This window comes from Tachypleus tridentatus, chromosome 10, assembly GCF_004210375.1.
Source record: "Tachypleus tridentatus isolate NWPU-2018 chromosome 10, ASM421037v1, whole genome shotgun sequence".
Taxonomy (NCBI): Eukaryota; Metazoa; Arthropoda; class Merostomata; order Xiphosura; family Limulidae; genus Tachypleus; species Tachypleus tridentatus.
In genome coordinates this window covers 177,556,402-177,577,708 of record NC_134834.1, presented here as the reverse complement: position 1 = coordinate 177,577,708, position 21,307 = coordinate 177,556,402, and the positions used below count along the sequence as shown (strand labels likewise).

The 21,307-nt window shown below is 35.3% G+C and overlaps 1 long non-coding RNA gene across 2 annotated transcripts in view; it reads left to right on the top strand.

Moving 5' to 3' along the window:
* The first annotated feature begins 11,118 nt into the window (after nucleotides 1-11,118).
* Nucleotides 11,119-21,307, top strand: part of LOC143231018 (uncharacterized) — a 47,345-nt gene continuing 37,156 nt past the window's right edge. The window contains exon 1 of one of the 2 annotated variants that reach the window (XR_013016750.1): nucleotides 11,119-11,265. This is a non-coding gene — a long non-coding RNA (uncharacterized LOC143231018). The remainder of the gene's footprint in view (nucleotides 11,266-21,307) is intronic. The other variant, XR_013016748.1, reaches the window with a different exon arrangement.

The following is a 21,307-nucleotide window of genomic DNA, read 5'->3' as shown; positions in this document are numbered from 1 at the left end:
GATAATATTCATCATAAACTAAGATAAATGCTAGAAATTTTGTACCAAGTGTTTTTCACTAATCGTTTCACAGAGTTCTGTATTCCTTGCACAGAGAAAAGTCGACATGAGATAACCGGATACAAAATTAGGTTAGGAAATATTAATGTTAGTTTGTATCAGGTTTTCGAGCAAAGCTGTACAAGGACTATTTGAACATAGCCGTCTTTAATTTTGAAATAATAAACTAGAGAATATGTTTGTTTGTTGTTAAGCACAAACCTACATAATGAGCTACATGTGCTCTACCCATCGTGGGAATTGAAACTCGATTTTTAGCGATACAAACCTTCAGACGTATTTATTTGTTCGTTGTTAAGTATAAAACTATGCAGAAATTCAAAGTTAAACCTTCTTTTTGGCAGTTGGAGTACACTAGTCACTAGTCCACTCATTCTCCAAGATCAATTATTAGATTGTTTGTTTGTTTGTTTGGAAATTTCGCACAAAGCTACTCGAGGGCTATCTGTGCTAGCCGTCCCTAATTTAGCAGTGTAAGACTAGAGGGAAGGCAGCTAGTCATCATCACCCACCGCCAACTCTTGGGCTACTCTTTACCAACGAATAGTGGGATTGACCGTCACATTATACAACCCCACGGCTGGGAGGGCGAGCATGTTTAGCGCGACGCGGGCGCGAACTCGCGACCCTCGGATTACGAGTCGCACGCCTTACGCGCTAGGCCATGCCGGGCCCTTCAATTATTAGAGGAGACGTGTTTCATAGTAATCAGGATGGTTACTGGAGAGACGTTATTATATAAACCGTAAGTTATATAGAGGTTTCATGTATGACAATCATTTTCTGTTATGATTTCGGTGTTTATGCATTTGAAAAAAAAAAACGTTTTTATGTTTGTGTCTCTCTTCTAAATAACAACATACGGGATCTTTAACGTTTGGATTATAAATATATTTTTAGAAATCAATATTTTTTAGTTTATGGATATGACCTCTGTAATGATATGACCAACTGTAACCAGATTTTTGTTTGTCCATTCCTGCTCGCAAGTTAAGAGTGTATATAAACACATGGTTGCCAAGGAGACTCAAATGTTCCGGCAACTAATTCCATTCCCTTTAGATTTGTTCTTATGACACCAACACTTAAATAAATTAACATTTGAATGTGCGTCTGTTCTCAATTCCTAATCATCAGTTTATCACTTTTGAATGTCGAGGCTGTCCCATGATGAACGTGCGTCTACTCTCAAGCCCTAATCTACAGGCTATCGCTGCTGGTTGTCGAGGCTGTATCATATGAACACGCGCCTGTTTTCAAACCCTAACCCTCGCTCTATCTCTATTGGTTGTCAAGGCTATATGAAAAGTAAACAGAACATAACGTAGGCCTCCACACTTGTTCAAAACAACTGACTATTAGCACTTAAGTTCTCAATTTTCGTAGAGGGAAAAGTATGTTATCTGAAGTCTGAGGCCTCAGGTTTAACATTATATGCGACAAAAAACAAATACATTAATGAATGCATTTTTAATACCAATTAAAAACAAATATTTCAGTGCACATTAAAGGTAGATTAACTTAACGACACATACATCACTTAAGATAATTTAACACCATTTGTTTTTCCAATAAGTCATTTTGGATTTGAAAATACCAAAAATGTAAATAGGCTCTCAGACGGGCGCATTACTTCCACTAGAAAGCGTTTATCGTATTCGGCTTTCAAAAACCACGTAAATGCGTCCGACTTTATAAACAGACACGGACCATTTTTGACAGAACAATAAAGAATAATATTCTACGTATATCCACCAAGTGTCATCAAAATCCGTTTATTTTTTACTGATTTATAAAGCAAAATTATTATGAAAAGTCGGTCCCCATGTTAAGAGATATAGATTTTTTTAGGAAAAAAATCGGTCCCCATGTTAAAAGATAAAGATTTTTTTAGAAAAATCGGTCTCCATGTCAAGAGATACAGATTTTTTTTTAAATTTGTTACCTTGCTGTGACCTTTACCTTCAATCTAGATTTATTAAAATCTAATAAACTTCTTAGTTGGTTCATAGTCTGAATGTGGTCCAACTTTTGTCCAAGTCCATTCAGTCGTTTTCGAAAAATCTTCCTGACAAACACACACAGACAAATGTAAAAACATAACCTCTGTCCACCTTCTGTGACTGAGGTAATAAGTAGGCAAATGACTTTTAAAATCGCCTATGCAAATATCTGTGATGTACTGTCGTTCAGTTACCTTTGATATCTGAATGGATCCATTTATTCTGATATCAATATTAATTTGTCATTAAAGAATCGTGTTAATCAGTCGTACCAGATGTGATCATACATCATACCAGAAGTTGATGTGTACAATAGGACTACTTTTACGTTATGTTAAGTGCCATATTTTTAAATTTTAACAACTTAATTGTTTTATAATTGCATAATTTATTTATTCTGCGGAACTTTTCTACTAGTCTGCATATTTTTCATATGTATATACATAAATATTTATAGGTAGGAGCATCCAAAACTTAAAGTATGAAGTGGTCTGTATTCTATTTGAAAATACGTAATACTAACATTTATTTGTCTTTGCATTTGTTTTATAAGATAGAATGACGCATGCGTGATACGAAGACCTGAAAATTTCTGAGTCTAATTTAAAATGTTTAAACTGAGACAACTTAATAAAAACCTGACATAACGAATACTCGTAGAATAACATTTATCACAAGTTCCTTGGTTTTATAGTTTACGCAAAAAAATAATTTTGAGCTAAATTTTGTTTACGAACATTCGCGCAAAGCTACACCAGGGCTACCTGCACTAATCATACCTAATTTTGAGCTGATAAACTAAAGAGAATAAAGCTAGTCAACAGCATCCACCACCAAACCTAGACCTATTTCAGAACTAATAGACTATTTACAAGACAGATAGTCAATATTATCCACCGCTAACTCCTGTTCTATTCTAGAAATAATAGACCAATTAGAACGCAGGTAATCACAACCCTTTGCTAACTTTTGACTATCAAATAGAGTGGTCTTACCGTCGTTCTCATAGCTCACCCATAACCCTAAAGTAACCACATACAGCTTACATTTTCATTATCCATAACAGAATCAAAGAAGACCATTCACGCAAGCATTTTACAGCAAACAAAAACCGGCAACACACAGAAGACAGAGGTTTTGTTTGTTTTTTGTTTTGAATTTCGTGCATAGCTACTCGAGTGCTATCTGCACTAGCCGTCCCTAATTTAGCAACGTAAGACTAGCGGAAAGACAGCTAATCATCACCACCAACTCTTGGGCTACTCAGGCTGTTCTTTAATATTCCAGCAAAATTATTTGGTTACTGGGAAAGACGTCTGATTACCTGCGTCAAGTGATTTGTCATCTTTGTTTGTTTGTTTTGAATTTTCGCGCAAAGCTACACGAGGGCTATCTACGCTAGCCGTTCCTAATTTAGCAGTGTAAGACTAGAGGGAAGGCAGCTAGTCATCACCACCTACCGCCAACTCTTGGGCTATTCTTTTTCCAACGAATAGTGGGATTGACCGTACCATTATAACGTTCCCACGGCTGAAATGGTGAGCATGTTTGGTGTGACGGGGATTCGAACCCGCGGCCCTCGGATTATGAGTCGAGCATTCTAGCCACCTCACCATGTGGGGCCTCAGAAGACAGAGAGAAAGTTGAAAACCAGGTTATAATTTGATCACATTTCATTTGCTCGACAAAGACACAGAACTGGATGACGATAAGAAATCAAAGAAACATCTTATCCTCTATTTATTCTTGAATTATTAATTATTCCAGAGCGTCTTCAAACGCTTAATCCTTTTATCATTCGATATGTCCTGATATAAAATATGCAAATATGTTTGAATGGAAAACAGACAAAGCTTTGTTTAAATCAAAGACCAATATAGTTTTTAAAAGATGAAAGTTTCTCAAGAAAATAAATAATTCTAAGTGAAGACGTGCAAATCATGATGATTCAGATATTGATATGTTTTATGAAAGAATTACGTACACAATACGTCAAGGATTCACTTCGTTCTTATACATAACATTGCCATGGATGTGTTACCCTAATGGGATTGTCATAATTTTAAATAGCATCCTTTATTTACAGTCGAACTAACAAAAAACCTTTATCCATAATTTAGCAGTAAAAGACTGGAGGGAAGGCACCTAGTTATCAACATCTGCCGCCAACTCTTCGGCTACTCTTTTTACCAACGAATGTGGGGCCTCATTATAATGTGTGTCACGTTATAATGCTCCCACGGCTGAAAGGGCGAGCATGTCTTTTGTGACAGGGATTCGTATCCACTACCCTAGATTACTATTCGAGCGCCCTGACCTCCTGGCCATGCCGGGCCTTACAGCAATAAGTCTGCAGATTTATAACACTAGGAACCGAGGTTCGACACTCGTGGTGGGCACAACACAGGTAACTCATTGTGTTTTTATATTGGTTAGAGCAAATCAACGTTGGTCTTATGTTAACTACAAACAAAGACAAAAACCTTTACGCTTTTCAAATTTATATATTCAATTATCGTTGGGTAATGTGTTAGAGCAATGGTTCCTAACCTTTTTTATGCCCCGCACCCCTAAAAAAATTTAACATGTTCTCGCACCCCTCACAGTAATTTTTTATTTAAGAATAAGGGTGAAGGTGGCCAAAACTAATTTTTATAATTAGTTTTTAATGATATATAAACAAAATCGAAACATTTGGTAAATAACAAATATTACAACAAACTAAAAGTTGCATAAACCCTACATGGCCTACAAAAAAATAAATTTTCATCCATGCATGAAATAAAATCTCTTACCCCTTAGAACGCTATCGCGCACCCCTGGTTGGGAACCACTGTGTTAGAGTATATGAACCTTTTTTTTTTTTAATCTAGACGAATTTTACTTTTCATTAGTTTTAATGTTATTGGTTGTGGAATTTTATTTTGTAAGTATACTGTCGAATGTGTTGGCTATATTATCTCCATTAAGCCTTAATCTTTTGGTAAAGTTTCTGCAGGTTTAATGATGCTATAACCAAAATTTCAAATGGCCCAACAATAAAAAATAAGAAGAGATAAAACTGTCTTCAGTGTTTCGTTAGTTTTAATATTTCATTCTAATTGCATCTACGTCTACGTTTAAAATACGTTTTCCTTCTCACAATCTTCAACAAAATATCTTTGATATCTTTGTTTCTTTGTCATCTTCCCATTGATTTTCAACATCTTAGTGTTGTACCATCTTCTGTTCTTTGTTTTTCTTTATTTGCTAGCTTCATTCGCAAGTGACACTACAGTCGATCACGTGGTACAACTATTTGTTCTTTACATGGACCTTTTACGATATACCTAACCCTAACCAAACATACAACTAATGGATAAAATGCACAGGAACGCTGTGTCAACACTGTCTTCGCCACTTTGATGGAACTTATCCATCACGCATGATGAAAAATCACGTAATTAAGATGAATAGAAATATCCAAAGCTTATTTTTCGCTTTTGTAGTTTTATAAAATTACACGAGTTTTTGTCTCCCGCTTAAGAAGAATGGACGTAAACGGACAAATGTGAAATAAATAAAAGATTTTTAAAGAAATATTTAGAAAATTATGTAATAGTTTCCTCGATTTATTTATCTGGCTTTGACATACGACTCAGTGCCTTGTGAAGTTTTTTTGAAAATCTAACACATCTGCTAGATGATAGTATTGTAATGAATGCTAGAAATAACAATTGTAGGAAAAAAATCATACTGAATAATATTGTATACAACATACCTGTTTTTATCTGTCTTGAAAATGCGCGCGCACTTCACTCCAATGGATGTAAATATTCTTCAGCAAACATTTTGTTCAACAACATTTTAAAAGCTTATCAAAGTTTTATAAAGGTCTAACGTTAGGTCATAGAATAACATTAAATGTATATTTATTGATAGTATCAAGTACGGTAAAGTTTAATCCTAACTAAACTAAAGCAAAAATTTACGGTGTTCCTTTATTTCTTTATTAAATAAAGGCCGTACTTTATAAAGGATTAAATAAAGTTAGGCTTAAGAGTGTATTTATTTATTTTGGTGTCTGTTTGTAATTACGTACAAAGCTAAACAATATGCCATCTGTGGTCTTCCCACCATGGGTATCGAAACCTAGTTTCTAACGTTGTAAGTGCATAGACATTCCAATGTGCAACTTAGGGATGGGAGGAGAGATTTGGGTTTGTTTTGAATTTCGCGCAAAGCTACACGAGGGCTATCTGCGCTAGCCGTCCCTAATTTAGCAGTGTAAGACTGGAGGGTAGTCATCATCACCCACCGCTAACTCTTGGGCTACTCTTTTGCCAACGAATAGTGGGATTGACCATAACATTATAACACCCAAACGGCTGAAAGAGCGAGCATGTTTGGTGCGGCGGAGATTTTGGTAACTGCGATTAGAATTCTTTTGTTTTCTTCTAGAAATCTTGTATTTATAGAAGTATCATTGCAATAAAGACACTAATATGATTACAAATATTTTGCAGATTTCTGCTGGTAACAACTCAATATCGTAAAGTCCAAGGAAAAATAAATAAATAATGATAGTTAAAAAACTCGAAACTTAAAACAAATAAGTAATTCCCCAACTTCATTTGAAAATAATACTATTTTTGTGATCACGCTTTCGGATGGCTCAGGACTCAACGTCAGGTTTTTTTTTACTTTTGTCTCCTCGACTTTGACTGGTCAGGATGTGGTAAAATATTGGTTGAAGCTGATCCGAAGTAATTTTGAAAATTTTTCTTTGGGATAATACTTCACCACAACTACATCACCCAGGAAGTGTTTCAAAGCTGGGTTTCGAGCACATCTTTAAAACCTAGTATCATAAAAATCATAAAAAGCCTCTACAACAAAGAAGATTAATTTATTAACGATTCTATTCCTTCGGATAATAATAATAATGAAAAGTTATGTTATTATTTCTCGTGCAGCCCCTAGTGGCACATCGGACTTACAACTCCAGAAACTGAGTTTTGATACATCGAGCAATTTGACCATTAATTCCCAAAGCTACGCTATGAAACGTCGTATCTAAAAAGCATGTTTTCTTATTCCTCCCTTTCGATGAACAGGTCGTAATTTTGGCATTCTCAAAAATATACCACATGTTATGTGTTATTAAACGTGTTTGTGGAATAGGACTATATCTATGGTGCTTTTAGTTGACTTTTGCTCAACGCAATAATTCTGTATTTATATTCGATACGAAGAAGATGTGGTATTTATGTTGCTAATTTACTCTTACAAATTATTCAGCGGACAAGACGTTTGAAATACTAAACATAAATTTGAAGCACAGTCCACCTTCGATTACCCACTTGTCACTGAATTATACCAGTTTCAGGTCATTCCAGCCATCATTAGTAACCCTGAGCAAAGACAAATCGAAAAAACAAGCGGGCTTCGTATTGTGGTGGATATTATGAACTTAAAAAAAAAAAAACTCTTTGTCATGAAAGGTTTGATATAGATTAATGCGTCTAATGAGGTAAATTTCATGTTTGGAACAGGAATCATATTTCATCCATCTTGGCTCGTGCTATATTATGGTTCATATGATTCTCGTCCACTCAGATATTTAACTCCATCTTAGTTCGTTTGAATCACCATCCTAACAGCGAAGCACCCAGTGGCACAGAGGTACGTCTGCGAACTTACAACGCTAGAAACTAAGTTTCGATACCTGTAGTGGACAGAGCACAGATAGCCCATTGTTTAGCTTTGTGCTTAACTATAAACAAACAAACTTGAGAACATGATAAATATAAGAGAAATAATAATGAAAAAGTTTTGTAAAAGATTCTAGAATTAATTTACTTAAAATTAGTACTAAGAAGTTCTCGCAAACTTTATGATAATTTTAAATAACCCACGTGGCTTGTTAAGCTGTTTGTGAGTGAATTGTTATTTCAGTTAGATATTTTGGGCTTTATCAGAAATACAATTGTTAGCATGAAAGGTTTTACATTTTAGTGTGAAAATAATCCAGCAACCAACAAAGAGGAAATGCGATAGAGGATCTGGAGTCCTTCTAAAGCATCTTGTAAAATTCTATAATCAAATCAGAACAATAACTATAACCATTCTAAAGCATCTTGCAAAACCATAATTACATCATAAAATTCTGTAGCCATTCTAAAGCATCTTGTAAAACTACAACCACATTAGAAAAATATCTACAAATATTCTAAAACATCTTTAAAAACTACAATCACGTCAGAAAATCAGTAGTCATTATACATCATCTAGTATAACTCATAGTCTCGTTCGAAAACCTCGAGTTATTCTAAAACATCTTTTAAAACATCCATAACCATGACGGAAAATTTCGAGTCATCATCATTCGAAACACATCATACTGTGATCTGGAGTATCATTCGAAACACATCATACTGTCATCTAGAGTATCATTCGAAACACATCATACTGTCATCTAGAGTATCATTCGAAACACATCATACTGTCATCTAGAGTATCATTCGAAACACATCATACTGTCATCTAGAGTATCATTCGAAACACATCATACTGTCATTTAGAGTATCATTCAAAACACATCATACTGTCACCTAGAGTATCATTCGAAACACATCATACTGTCATCTAGAGTATCATTCGAAACACATCATACTGTCATCTAGAGTATCATTCGAAACACATCATACTGTGATCTAGAGTATCATTCGAAATACATCATACTGTCATCTAGAGTATCATTCGAAACACATCATACTGTGATCTAGAGTATCATTCGAAACACATCATACTGTCATTTAGAGTATCCTTCGAAACACATCATACTGTCATCTAGAGTATCATTCGAAACACATCATACTGTCATCTAGAGTATCATTCGAAACACATCATACTGTCATCTAGAGTACTTCGAGTAACGCTTTACTTCACAGTCATATCAGAAACTTTCAAGCATGGTGTAGAACATCTGGATAACTCAAGTAAACTTTGTATCTTCACACCCATGTTAACACTTTTTCTTATGTTTAAAGGTACACAAAATTAATGCAAAAATTCTCTTTATTTTTTGACGGTTGAAAAGGCATTTATAGCTATACGTAATTGGTGTATTTATAGGTTCAAAAGGCTGTAATGATATACTTCTGAAAGTGTTTAAACAGCATGCAGGCGAATAATATATATATATATATTCACTACGTAGATTACTAGCTGTTATTTTTTTCTATTTAACTAAGCCCAAATTATCCAACTATACCCGTATGATACAACCAAACCAAGGATTGAAAGGTACACCGAACATGTGGGCTCAAAAATCTTTGTTCTTCAATATATCTGTTGTGCGAACATTAGATCAGAAGAGCAAAACTCTGAAACTTTAATATCAAACATTTGCGCATGTTAAAATTACTACACATAAACAGAAGAAAAATAGACATAATCAATGTTCTAATCAGGCACCAGGCAAGGGCATAGACTGAAAACAAACGTCGCTAACTTTGCTTAAAACTGACGTGTACAGGTGGGTGAATTTGATAAAGAGCATATCAGCATCGTGTACACGATTTTCTTGTTACCACACACTGCAGTATTCACGCGAAAAACAACTGCAGAAGAATATATGTGTGCTTTATTAAGTTAACATTGTCAGCTTTTTGAAACATTATATACATGGTTTCCTTCTTACATGTGGGAGTAGCTACACCATGAAACTAACAGTAACTAAGACTAAAGTAGCATGTTGATCTTTTTTGATTAAGATTTATTGTGCTGGAAATAGATACATGATATTGGGCCGAAGCATTGCTAATCTACTAGTTTTCCTTAGTGGGAAAGGTATATTAAGATGTAGGACCCACTCAGGGATACACTGTCTGTCATATTTAATTTCTCTTCGTATACCACGCAAGCCAACTTCTAAAATTTATATCAACTGTTTGCAGTAATGTGTGAGAATTATAAAAATAAATTAAAACACAATCATACAATAACGTTAAGATTAACAACTAATAGAAAGAAAGTGTAGTAATGCATCATCTAATGTATCTCCTGCAGTCTATTTATATATTTTAATAAAGTAGACTAAAAATTAATAGCGTCGAACATTTGTTAAACCACATTCTAGTGAGAGGAAGGGTTCCACAGAAGTACGATATTTACAACAGTAAGAATAACCCATCCCTCAAATATGATCTTCGTGTGGAAGCTTCATCACAGAAATTTTTCTGAAGTAAAAAATTAAAATGATATATAACTTACACTCGCACGTTTGTCATCAAAAACTACTATTTGTATCTGTAATCAATTTCATGAATTTCGCGCAAAAGCTACACAAGAGCTATCTGCGCTAGTCGTCCCAAATTTAGACTAGAGGGAGGACAGCTATTCATCATCACACACCGTCAACACTAGGGCTACTCTTTTATCAACGAGTAGTGGGATTGACCGTAACTTTATAACTCTCCCGCGGCTGAAAGGAGAAGCATGTTTGGTGTGACGAAGATTCAAACCCGCGACCCTGATACTGTGAGTCGAGCACTTGACTATGCTAGGACTCAGTTTCAAGCAGCAGGAGAGCAAATGAATTATTAAAAATCTAAATGAAATAAATAATTAAAATCAGGCTACGAGAAGCTACATATAAAATTTATTCCTTATTTATGTCTGTGTTGTAAGAGAATGCTGTTAAAGATGTTATTACTGTACTGCAGGAGATTGTTGATAATTCTATAAGCATTCACTCATAATTTATTCTGCTTTACTTTAAGTGAAAGGGATCGTGTTTAAAATAGAGTTCTGCAGGGTCGGAATTTTCTACATCTGTATATAGTTTGTTGTTTTCAAACACAGTATTTTGTAATGGCGTTAACTCCGTCCAAAGCTGAACTCACGGCCTCCACGCACACGGAAAAAGAGGAACCACGTCTCCAGCAAGCAAATATCAGCATCAGCCATGAACTGATGAAAAGTTCTGTAATGTTTACTTAAGTTGATGAAGTCCTTCGGTTCCAGACTGGTAAGCAAACAAAGGAATATTGTAAGAGTGGATCGTTGGAGTTACACAATGTAACAACGAATTACTGACGCTTCTCCGGTTTCCACAGTACTTATACGGAGTGCGTCTTCCACTTGAACAGCATTAAATTCACGTTACACAAGTTTCAAACGATGACATGGTTTTTCAGTGTTCGTTTCTCAATATCAGGTAGGCAAGCCGTGCAACTTCAGATATTTTTTTTAATACTAGATAAAGATCTCATAAATGTTATTGTGCAAGATTGTAACATATTTTTGTTCAGGAAAATCACATAACACGTCGATCCGATAGGACCGAATCTGCGTACATTTGCTCATAGGAAAGAAACTGCGTGATTAAAAGCTTTTCTCTCAAATTTAGCTTATTTTCAATACCGAGAAAATATTTGTGTGTGAAGAGTTCTCTGATTATTTATTTACCCCTCCAAAAAAAATAAAAGAACCATTTACAAATGTTAAAAAAGAAGAGTCTTAAATGGCTGTGAACAGATATGCAGCGCATTTTCATTGGTCATTTCATAGTATATAGTATATTTCATATACTAATGAAATATATACACGACCACAACTTTAACTAATTTGTTTCGAATTCTTGAGGATCAGAGGATGAAATCCTGTGAAATGAGTTGGGAAAATTGGATGGGGAACAATTGTTCAGTAGCTGCTTTAACTTACACTATACCAGCGCGTGTTCATCAGTTGTCAAGTGTTCAAAATACTGACAAAAAATAATTCGATCTCTTTCAATTTTCACTTCATAGTGAAGCCATGAAAAACCCTGTATATTATTAATAAACTATATCATTTCATGCAGAGTATAATAGAAAATCAATGAAATATAGAAAGAAAGTTTAAAAGGACTGAAGAACACCTATATTTTGTGGTTTTCTACACCCTATCAAATTATTTACGTCTTTAGATCTCTTGTCTAACAACAAGTCGGAAAATTTATGTAATTTATACTGGCAAAATCTATAGATACAGAGATTTAATATATAATTTTGTCGTTTACGAACTAAGTTATATTAGATATTTTTATTTCATTTTTAATTCTATATTTACTGTCTTCCGATGGGTAAGTTTAAGGACTTACAACACTAAAATCCAGGGTTCGATTCCACACAGTAGACACAGCAGATATCCCGATCTAGCTTTGCTCTAAAAGGATCAAACAACCTGATCCTTGTATCGTCATGTCATACAAGCAAAATTACCAGTTCCCAATAACGAGTAAATTTAAATTAATTTATCAATTTGAATTATTTCGTAGAATTAAAACGGTTTATCTTAGAGCAGAATTAATTCAGAGCTTTGACTTTGAGTGAAACCAATAGTGAAACAAAATTAAGTTTATTATAGGCCTAGTATATGATGTTATTAGCAGGATAAAGTTTGTTATAAGTCTGGTATATGATGTTATTAGCATGATAAAATTTGTTATAAGCCTGGTATATCATGTTATTACTTGAATAAAGTTTGTTATAAGCCTGATTGATATGTGATGTTATTAGCAGAATAAAATTTAACAAATTACGTTTGTTAATTTATGAGAAATCATTAGTGTAAAGTGTGAAAATGTCTGATACATCATGTTAATTAACTCTCAGTTTATATATATAACATATATGTTAAAACGTAAGGGAGTCAGGTTTGCTCTTCCACGTTGTATATGTCACTCACATTATGAGCACAGATCAATGTCTGGGTTGTTACATTGACTATATGATAAACACAAGGTAGTTGATGGCTTGTATTCGATAATATTAGGTGGAAAATTTTGATATATTACGTGTAACTAACCAACTGTAAAAACTATTATAAGTGCTCTATATTCAATTATGTTAGCTGTATAAGTAAAGTAATAATACATGATCAAGAGTTACCAATCTGTGGAACAAAATGTCACATGCTATTTAACTATATTGTAACTTTTTTGTCAAGAAAAGGACATGAATTCTTGGGTTTTATATTATTAGTTTGGTAAAAATTGATACATGGTATAGCATGTGACTGGTCACTTGTGAAAAATATTATGATCAGGTAGCATATACTTGATTTTATTAGCTTGCTAATTATCGGTGTATTGTGTCTTCATGACGTCATAAGATGTATAAGGAGGAAGAGGTCATTTGTACCTGACCCCACACCCAGATCTATAAGACATAAACACCAATGATGAGAAAAAAAAAGGAAAGATAGATAATCTATAGAATGTATCTGGAATATTTTATTATGTGGTTGCTTATTTGTTTCAATGTTTGTTTGTTTTGAATTTCGCGCAAAGCTACATGCGAGCTATCTGCACTGGCCGTCCCTAATTTAGCAGTGTAAGACTAGAGGGAAAGCAGCTAGTCATCACCACCCCCCGCCAACTCTTGGTCTACTCTTTAACAAACAAATAGTGGGATTGACCGTCACATTATAACGCCACCGCGGCTGAAAGGGCGAGCACGTTTGGTGTGACGGGGTTCGTACCCGGGATAATCAGATTATGAGTCGAGTACCCTAACCACCTAGCCATGCCGGAGCCTTATTTGAATGTTATAAGTGTATTCAACTTGATGATAATTACTGGGTAGGTGATGGTACATGTTGATATGTCACTGATCAGTTGTGAACAACGTGGTATCCAGCTATAATTCAGTAATATGGTGTTGTTAACTTGATATGTTTGTAACATATGTTTACAATGATCAATTTTGAAACATTAAACAGTTGTCTTGTACTTACCACAGTTGGCTGAAAGTTTCGGGATATGTCTTTCATATGCGAATATCTGACTGGCACAAGTTTCGTATTTGATGTTACATCTATGTAATTGTTGGTAAACGTTTTACGTAAGATAATGTGTTACTGACTGGGCAGTCAAAGTAAATCTCATATGCACCTTTTTCTTTACGGCGTAAGATTTTTATTTTTTAATAGATTTGATATATGTAACATGTTAAAATTTGTTTAAAACTTGACACATGATAATGTGTACTTTCTACAGTTAAGATAAAAAAAAACTTTTGTATATAATTACTAGGGTATGACTTTGACCATTAATAAATGACCAACTCTGATAGCATTTCTCAGTTGTGCGGTTAGTTATGTAGTAAATCTATTAATTAAGCCTTACTATATAACAGTTAAGTGGATTGCATATACTTTCTATTGATTTGATATGCAAAGTTTTCTAAGCCTAAAAGTCTTCCTCCTTAGTCAGATATAAGTATGTTATAACATAAGTCTGAAATAACTCTCATGAGAGTGTTCTGGGGATTTGATTGAAAGTAAAATTTACATACGTTCTACTTTCAAAAAACCTTACAAATTATTGCCCGGAGTAAGTTCGTTTGACAGACTCGTGCCATCTTCCACTCCTCTTTGTCGGTATCAAATCAAACGACCTTGTCGCCTTTTTTCACGCCCCGAGCTTGGAAACTATGAATAAAACACGACAATTGAGAACGGACAATGATCCATTTAACAGGGGAGGAGAAACCGATTTTAGTATGGGTAATAAAACCCGAAAAAAAGAACAACCCATGAAAGAAAGTTATGCACCGAATGTTAAACTCCGTATTGTGTATGCGAAAGACTTGATCGATACTGGAAATTCAAATATAGTGTGGTTGACCTATTGTTATACACTCTTCATTTTCACCCATTGTATTAATAACGCATTATAGACAGTTCCAGTCACTATATCCATATGATTAGATAACCTTTAACCTTCCAGATCCCGCGTTCATTTTCAAAATGAAGATTTGTCAGGTTCATGATATTTAAAGAAAAGCATACTGTAGTTGAATCCTCTCCTCACATAGTCAGTTTTAGAACTTACATGTTCAAATTATATATTACTTGACTCAGGAAGTGCTTTATGATAATATAATAATAAGTTGGCAAACAACGATTTAAAAACATAATTAAGTGACTTGCTTTTGAGGGAACACACAGCACGATGTTACGACAGAACATTAGTGTGACTTCTTCATATATTTTTGTTTGCCATTTCATTATTATTAAATTCCATTTTGACACGAATATATATACATAATTGAATTCTGGAAGACGTAATAATGTGATATATTTTACTAAGAGTGTATTAAAGAAACTTGAAAACACTGTTTTAAAAATCTCTAAACGTATTATTAGTCTTACCATAATAAATAGGAACTGGAAAATATAAAAAATTGATTTCATATCCTTTCTACTTAGAGACATATTATAACCTAGTTTTATATCTAACTAGTTGATCATTTTCTACTCATAAAACATTTATAGTTATATAATTTTAAAATTGTGATATAAACACTTTGATAGAGTAACAGGAAAAATACTAAACAACTGAACAAGTTGTTCTTAAAATCTGAAATCCTTTAAAATATTTGTCACTCTCCATGGGTCAATTTTGCTATGATTTTACATTTTGTATAATACTATTTTAATAGACACGTATTTGATGAGTTATTGGTTTAAAATCTGGTATATTTATTAAAATATAAGATAATTTCAAAATACGTTAAAATCAATAAAAGAAATAGTGAAAAGGGCAACTAGAAAGACACCAGGGGCGCTATCAACGACTATCAGTCACGTGTTCAACAAATAGTTTTAAAAGTCATCAATCACCGTCCAAACTGCCTTTGAAATGAGGTGTCAGTTATTCTTAAAGAAACAAAATTCAACTAAGCAGAACTTCTACGGCGAAGGTTCTCCGGGTTCTGGATAAATCTCGTAAGTGTGTATAAAACATGGCTAAATTACACTAAATATCTATCCTGAGCTCCATGTGAGATACATTGTAGTTTTTCTGCTGTCTTGCAAATTAACAAGAATGATTTATAGCATTAATGTACATTTATGAACAGGGTGAGGAGTGCCTTTGTCTCTAGAAGAGCAACTGCTGACTAAAAGTACACCTTTCTTGGAAACGTCAAATCAATCCAATATCCAATTATCTCTATCATGTCAGTTGAGACAAGTTTCATGGCCCGGCATGGAGAGGCGTTTAGGGCGCTTGACTCGTAATCTGAGGGTCACGAGGTCTAATCCCCATCACACCCAACATGCTCGCCCTTTCAGCCACGGGGGCGTTATAATGTCACGGTCAATCCCATTATTCATTGGTAAATGAGAAGCCCAAGAGTTGGCGGTGGGTGGTGGTGACTAGCTGCCTTCCCTCTGGTATTACGCTGATAAATTAGGGACGGTTTGCGCAGATATCCCTCGTGTAGCTTTGCGCGAAGTTAAAATCAAACAAACAAAAATTTTTATTGCTTAGCTTGTCGACGACATTTTCTTTATCTCTTCCTATAATAGTAACCCCTCCAGTGTAACGTTACAAGCCAACTGTTACCTAACTGCATTCAAGACCATCGTGGCCCACCTTAAGCAGGTCCATCATAAAAAATATCAACCATATCTTATGATGTAGAGAAGAAAGCCAAGGTTTAGGTAGAAGTATGACATAAGAGTGTAGCTAGGAGTGAGACAGAGACTTCATCTGGACCAAAAGCTTGCGTCATATATATTCAGAGATTCGTCCACGTTCTCAGCCAGACCTCAGGACGAAGAGATTTATAGGTAGTTAGGAAAGTTCCAGCTGCTGGAACTCAGCTTCTATTGGTTATTTACTGCAGAGAGGAGTATAGGATACTTAGAATGATCCATGGTGGTGGTGATTAGTCTAGACATCTAAAGACCTAACTGATGTAGGCTATATGGGACTGTGCGTTTGTTTAATAACCCATATATTGTTAAGTGCAGGTCAGAGTCACCTATGACCAAGAAGTGGGACATGGTTAGTGAATTATGTTTGCCTCAAAAAGCTGCAACATTCCATTTCCAAGTAGAGCGGTGGATACCTCGCCGTGACTCTTGAGACATCCAGGAGCCTTTCAAACTAAGAAGATACGATGGAGATAGTTGGTAACAAAATCTAGTGTCATAGATGGATATAGAATCATAGAGTTTTGCTAAAGACATTGCTTGAAAACATGCTTTCATCAAGTTGACATGGTTACAGACTTAGGAGGATGAAACAAGCCTTCCTTAAACATTGAGGTTGAGACACTGATAGCAGTTCCTGGTATATATCCCTGGTAAACAATGTGGTTATATTAAGCATGTTTTTCCCAGCCATTGTTTAAACAGATGGCACAAAAAGATCTGGATCCTTGACTACAATTTTAACAAGTTTTTGTTTTGAAAAAATAATTCACTAGCAGGCAGTGTAACATCTAACGCTAAGCACGAGCAGTCTATTACTTCGTGGCACAGATTATTTGGTCAATGAGAAAGTTTACAATTGTAACAAAGTTGTCTTTCAGTTGTGCCAAAATTCAACCCTAAGGAGAACGAAATAATTCATATAACTGAAGAGATAAATTATTTTAACTGTGACAATATTTGTGGTGTCAAGGTTTGAGGTAACCGGTTCAAAACCTCCCCGGAGATATAGAAAGGTCGAAACATTGTTCTTTCCTTATGAATAAAAATGTTAATGCCCATACCAGCCGTTCTGAGACACGCAGGTTCAACAGTTAATTTGCACACAAGATAATGGTGGCTAGTTCAGGCAAAAATAAACTTGTTGTCACATGATGTGTACCTGTAGTGATACATGGACAAAAAGTTGAGTTTCTACTGCTAAATTAGCCAAGATACTTCTCAGTTTTATCATTTATCCTATTGAGTTTCTACCATTGGTCACCCAAGTCTTGTTTAACCATGCCATTTAACAAAATTTAGTCATTTATTACAAATTATTTTCTATCAACTGGTGACAAGCTAGTTGTAAGTGGAAATGACAAACTCTGGTTTCATATTCACCCTGTTACTTATCGAATGAAGGCAATTGTATCTGGGCATAATTCAGACATTGGTATCTTAGATATTGAAAAAACTTTTCAATTTGTTTGTTTTTGTTTTTGTTTGTGGAACAAATGAAATATTATTCAGTAGAAATATCATCCATGGTAACCATAATGGGTCTAAGAAGATTTATTATACAGTGTAAGTAATAATACTTAATAACAAACAGTGTGGGTTTTTTACATATACTCGATGTATTTTCGTACACTGTCATCATCTGCTAAGAACTGAGACACGAACTATGCCTTTTTACCTAGGAAACATACCACACTTGCTTTAACAATCATCTCTTTGACTGCTAACAGTGTATTGATGTTTATCTGTTCATATTGGCAGTCAACAATTCAGTTCTGTGTGGATTTAGGGTGAGTGGATTTGTTGGCATGATTTTTCTTTTGCACCAACTGGCAAATTTCTGAATTTATTGACAGATGTCCATTAATTGGCCCGGAATGGCCAGGTGGTTAAGGCGCTCGACTAGTAATTTGAGGTCTCGTGGGTTCGAATCCCCGTCACACCAAACATGTTTGCCCTTTCAGCCGTGGAGGCGTTATAATGTGACCATCAATTCCACTATTCGTTGGCAAAAGCGTACCCCAAGAGTTGGTGGTAGATGGTGATAACTAGCTGTCTTCTCTCTAGTCTTACACTGCTAAATTAGGGACGGCTAGCACATATAGTTTCGTGTTGCTTTACGCACTCGGATTACGAGTTGCACGCCTTAACACGCTGGGCTTGCCGGGCCAGTTACCAGAAATTAAAACAATGGATATACATGTTACTTTTTAAATCGATGTTTCATTAACAGGGAATACTCGTAATCTAGAGAAAGCAATAAAACAATATACGCGAAAATAATATACCTGTTCTCGAATTGGTTGAAGTTTTTGTCGCAAAGTAACTGAGCTATCTGCGCCAAATAACCGGTAAAAACGTAAAAGCAAAACTCTATAAAATGTAAATATATATCGAGTTAAAAACTAAACAAATGTCAGATAAAAGACTCAAATACAATTAAAAAGGCCAACAGTTAGTAAAAATTTAAAAACAATAAATTTGGATGGATTGTGTCACCATTGCCAATGACCTGTGTCTCTGAATACGCTGTTATTTTTACTGTGCAATTAAAATAGGAGGGACTGAAAGAGCCTTTCTACTTCGTTGCCTCCCAGTGGTGCAGCGGTACATCTGCGGATTCAAGCCACTAGAAACCGGGTTTCGATACCCGTGTTAGGCAGAGCACAGGTAGCCCACTGTGTAGTTTTATGCTTAATTGAAAATACAAAAATACAAAACCTTTCCGCAGAATAAGGTCTAAAAGAGAACTGGTTTCAGATTCATGTGCAGGTGATATTTACAGAAAACTGTCAAATCGTATTTCCATTGAAGGATCAGGTCAACAACTTGAAAAGAACATCTTATGTGACCAATCAAACCAACTGGAACGCTGGAATAATGTTAAGTTAGTTTCCATTGGAGAATCCAGCCAACGACCTAGGAAAACTAATTTCTATGACCAGTCAACCTAATAAGAACACTGAAATAGTTTAAGGTTAGCAGTCATAAAAATTGACGACATTCTTACCCTCCCCCCCCCTCCGCTAGTACAGCGGTAAGTCTACGGATTTACGACGCTAAAATCAGGGGTTCTATTCCCTTCGGTGGGCTCCGCAGATAGCCCGATGTGGCTTTGCGATAAGAAAACACATATAAAATTATTTGCTAAATTGAGGGGTTCGAGTCCCATCGGTGGGCTCAGCAGATAGCCAGATGTGGTTTTACTATAAGAAATTACACACAACATTTTTAAGCCCCCAGTGGCTCAGCGGTATGTCTGCGGACTTACAACGCTAAAAACCGAGCTTCGATACCCGTAGTGGGCAGAGCACAGATAACCCCTTGTGTAGCATTGTGCTTAATTCAAAACTGACGACATTCTTAAGGTACCGGTTCAAAGTAATCGATATCATAATTGACTAAAATCTGAAACATAACCTCTGGCCACCGTCGGCACTTTAGAACACGATGTAAAGCAGGACAAAAAAGAAATGTTCTGTGAACTAGTACAGATTCACTTACTATTGGTCGAGCATTAACCTCGTGTAAACTAGTACAGATTCACTTACTATTGGTCGAGCATTAACCTCGTGTAATATGCGCTTTTAGTGTTTTCTCGAAAGGTGTAAGCTTTGAATATTTTCAGATCAACAACTATTGTGCTAGAACATAACAGTCGAACTTCCAGGGTTGTTACTCATGTGTTTTTATTATAAGAAAGTCTAGAATTTCCTAGTAACATATTTAGGTACATATGTTTTACTATTTTTCTAAATTTAATGTTCTAAGTTCTTTTTGTTTTTATACGAAAGTTTAACGACAAACAAAATATTTCCATAATATATATATATGTGTGTGTGTGTGTGTATAATTATATTTGATTTTCCAGAAATAAAAACAACAAAAAACGCTGCCACACAACAAACATCTAACACTGCGGCACAAACCATAAGATACGTCATTATGCAGCGTATCCTGGCTTGTTTCTTTAAAATTAAGCCCAAAACTACACAACTGGCTATCTATGCTCTACCCACCACGAGTATCGAAACATGGTTTCTAGGGATGTAGCTCCGCAGACATGCCGCTGTGCCAGTGGGTGGGGCTCTGGCTTATCTTGAATGATTCCTTTTACTTTTATACTTATTATGATGTGCAATAAACCAATTCATCCTTCGCACTTCATTCTGTGATTGCAACGAAAGTAAAGGCCAAGAGAATAATGTTGGAAATTACAGTGTCGCGTTCATACACAGGTCTGTCTCTTTGACCCTTCCTCGATGAAAACGTCTCTCTTTGTTAAACCTTGTTTCATGGCAAAGGGAGGCGGAGCTATCGCAATCCGTAAACCATGAACGGGATCGAGCTATCATTAAATGCGAGTGAAGCTTTATTATATGACAAGCTGTATCGTTTGAAAACCTCCTATTCACAAGGTACTGCTCACTTAACCTTTCTTAATCAGCTTTTACAGCGTGTCATTTGCTTGTATCCATTCGGGCTTTTCTGTCCAAATACAAATTGTCCTGCATTGAGTTGAGGTCTAGACGAATAATGACCGCGTTTAGTCATGTCCGGGAAACAGAATAGCTGAAATACGGGACCCTCGTGCACACCCTGCACGTGGTTACTTACGTGAGCTGCGCCACACGTATGATTATCGAAAGTGTCGTTAATAAAGCCTTTCTTCGTGGAAGCGGAGAATACTGAAAGCATTTCTAACCTGAAACAAAATGACTAAACAAAACGAGATCACTTTCTTTGAACACATGTAATGTCACTAATTTCAA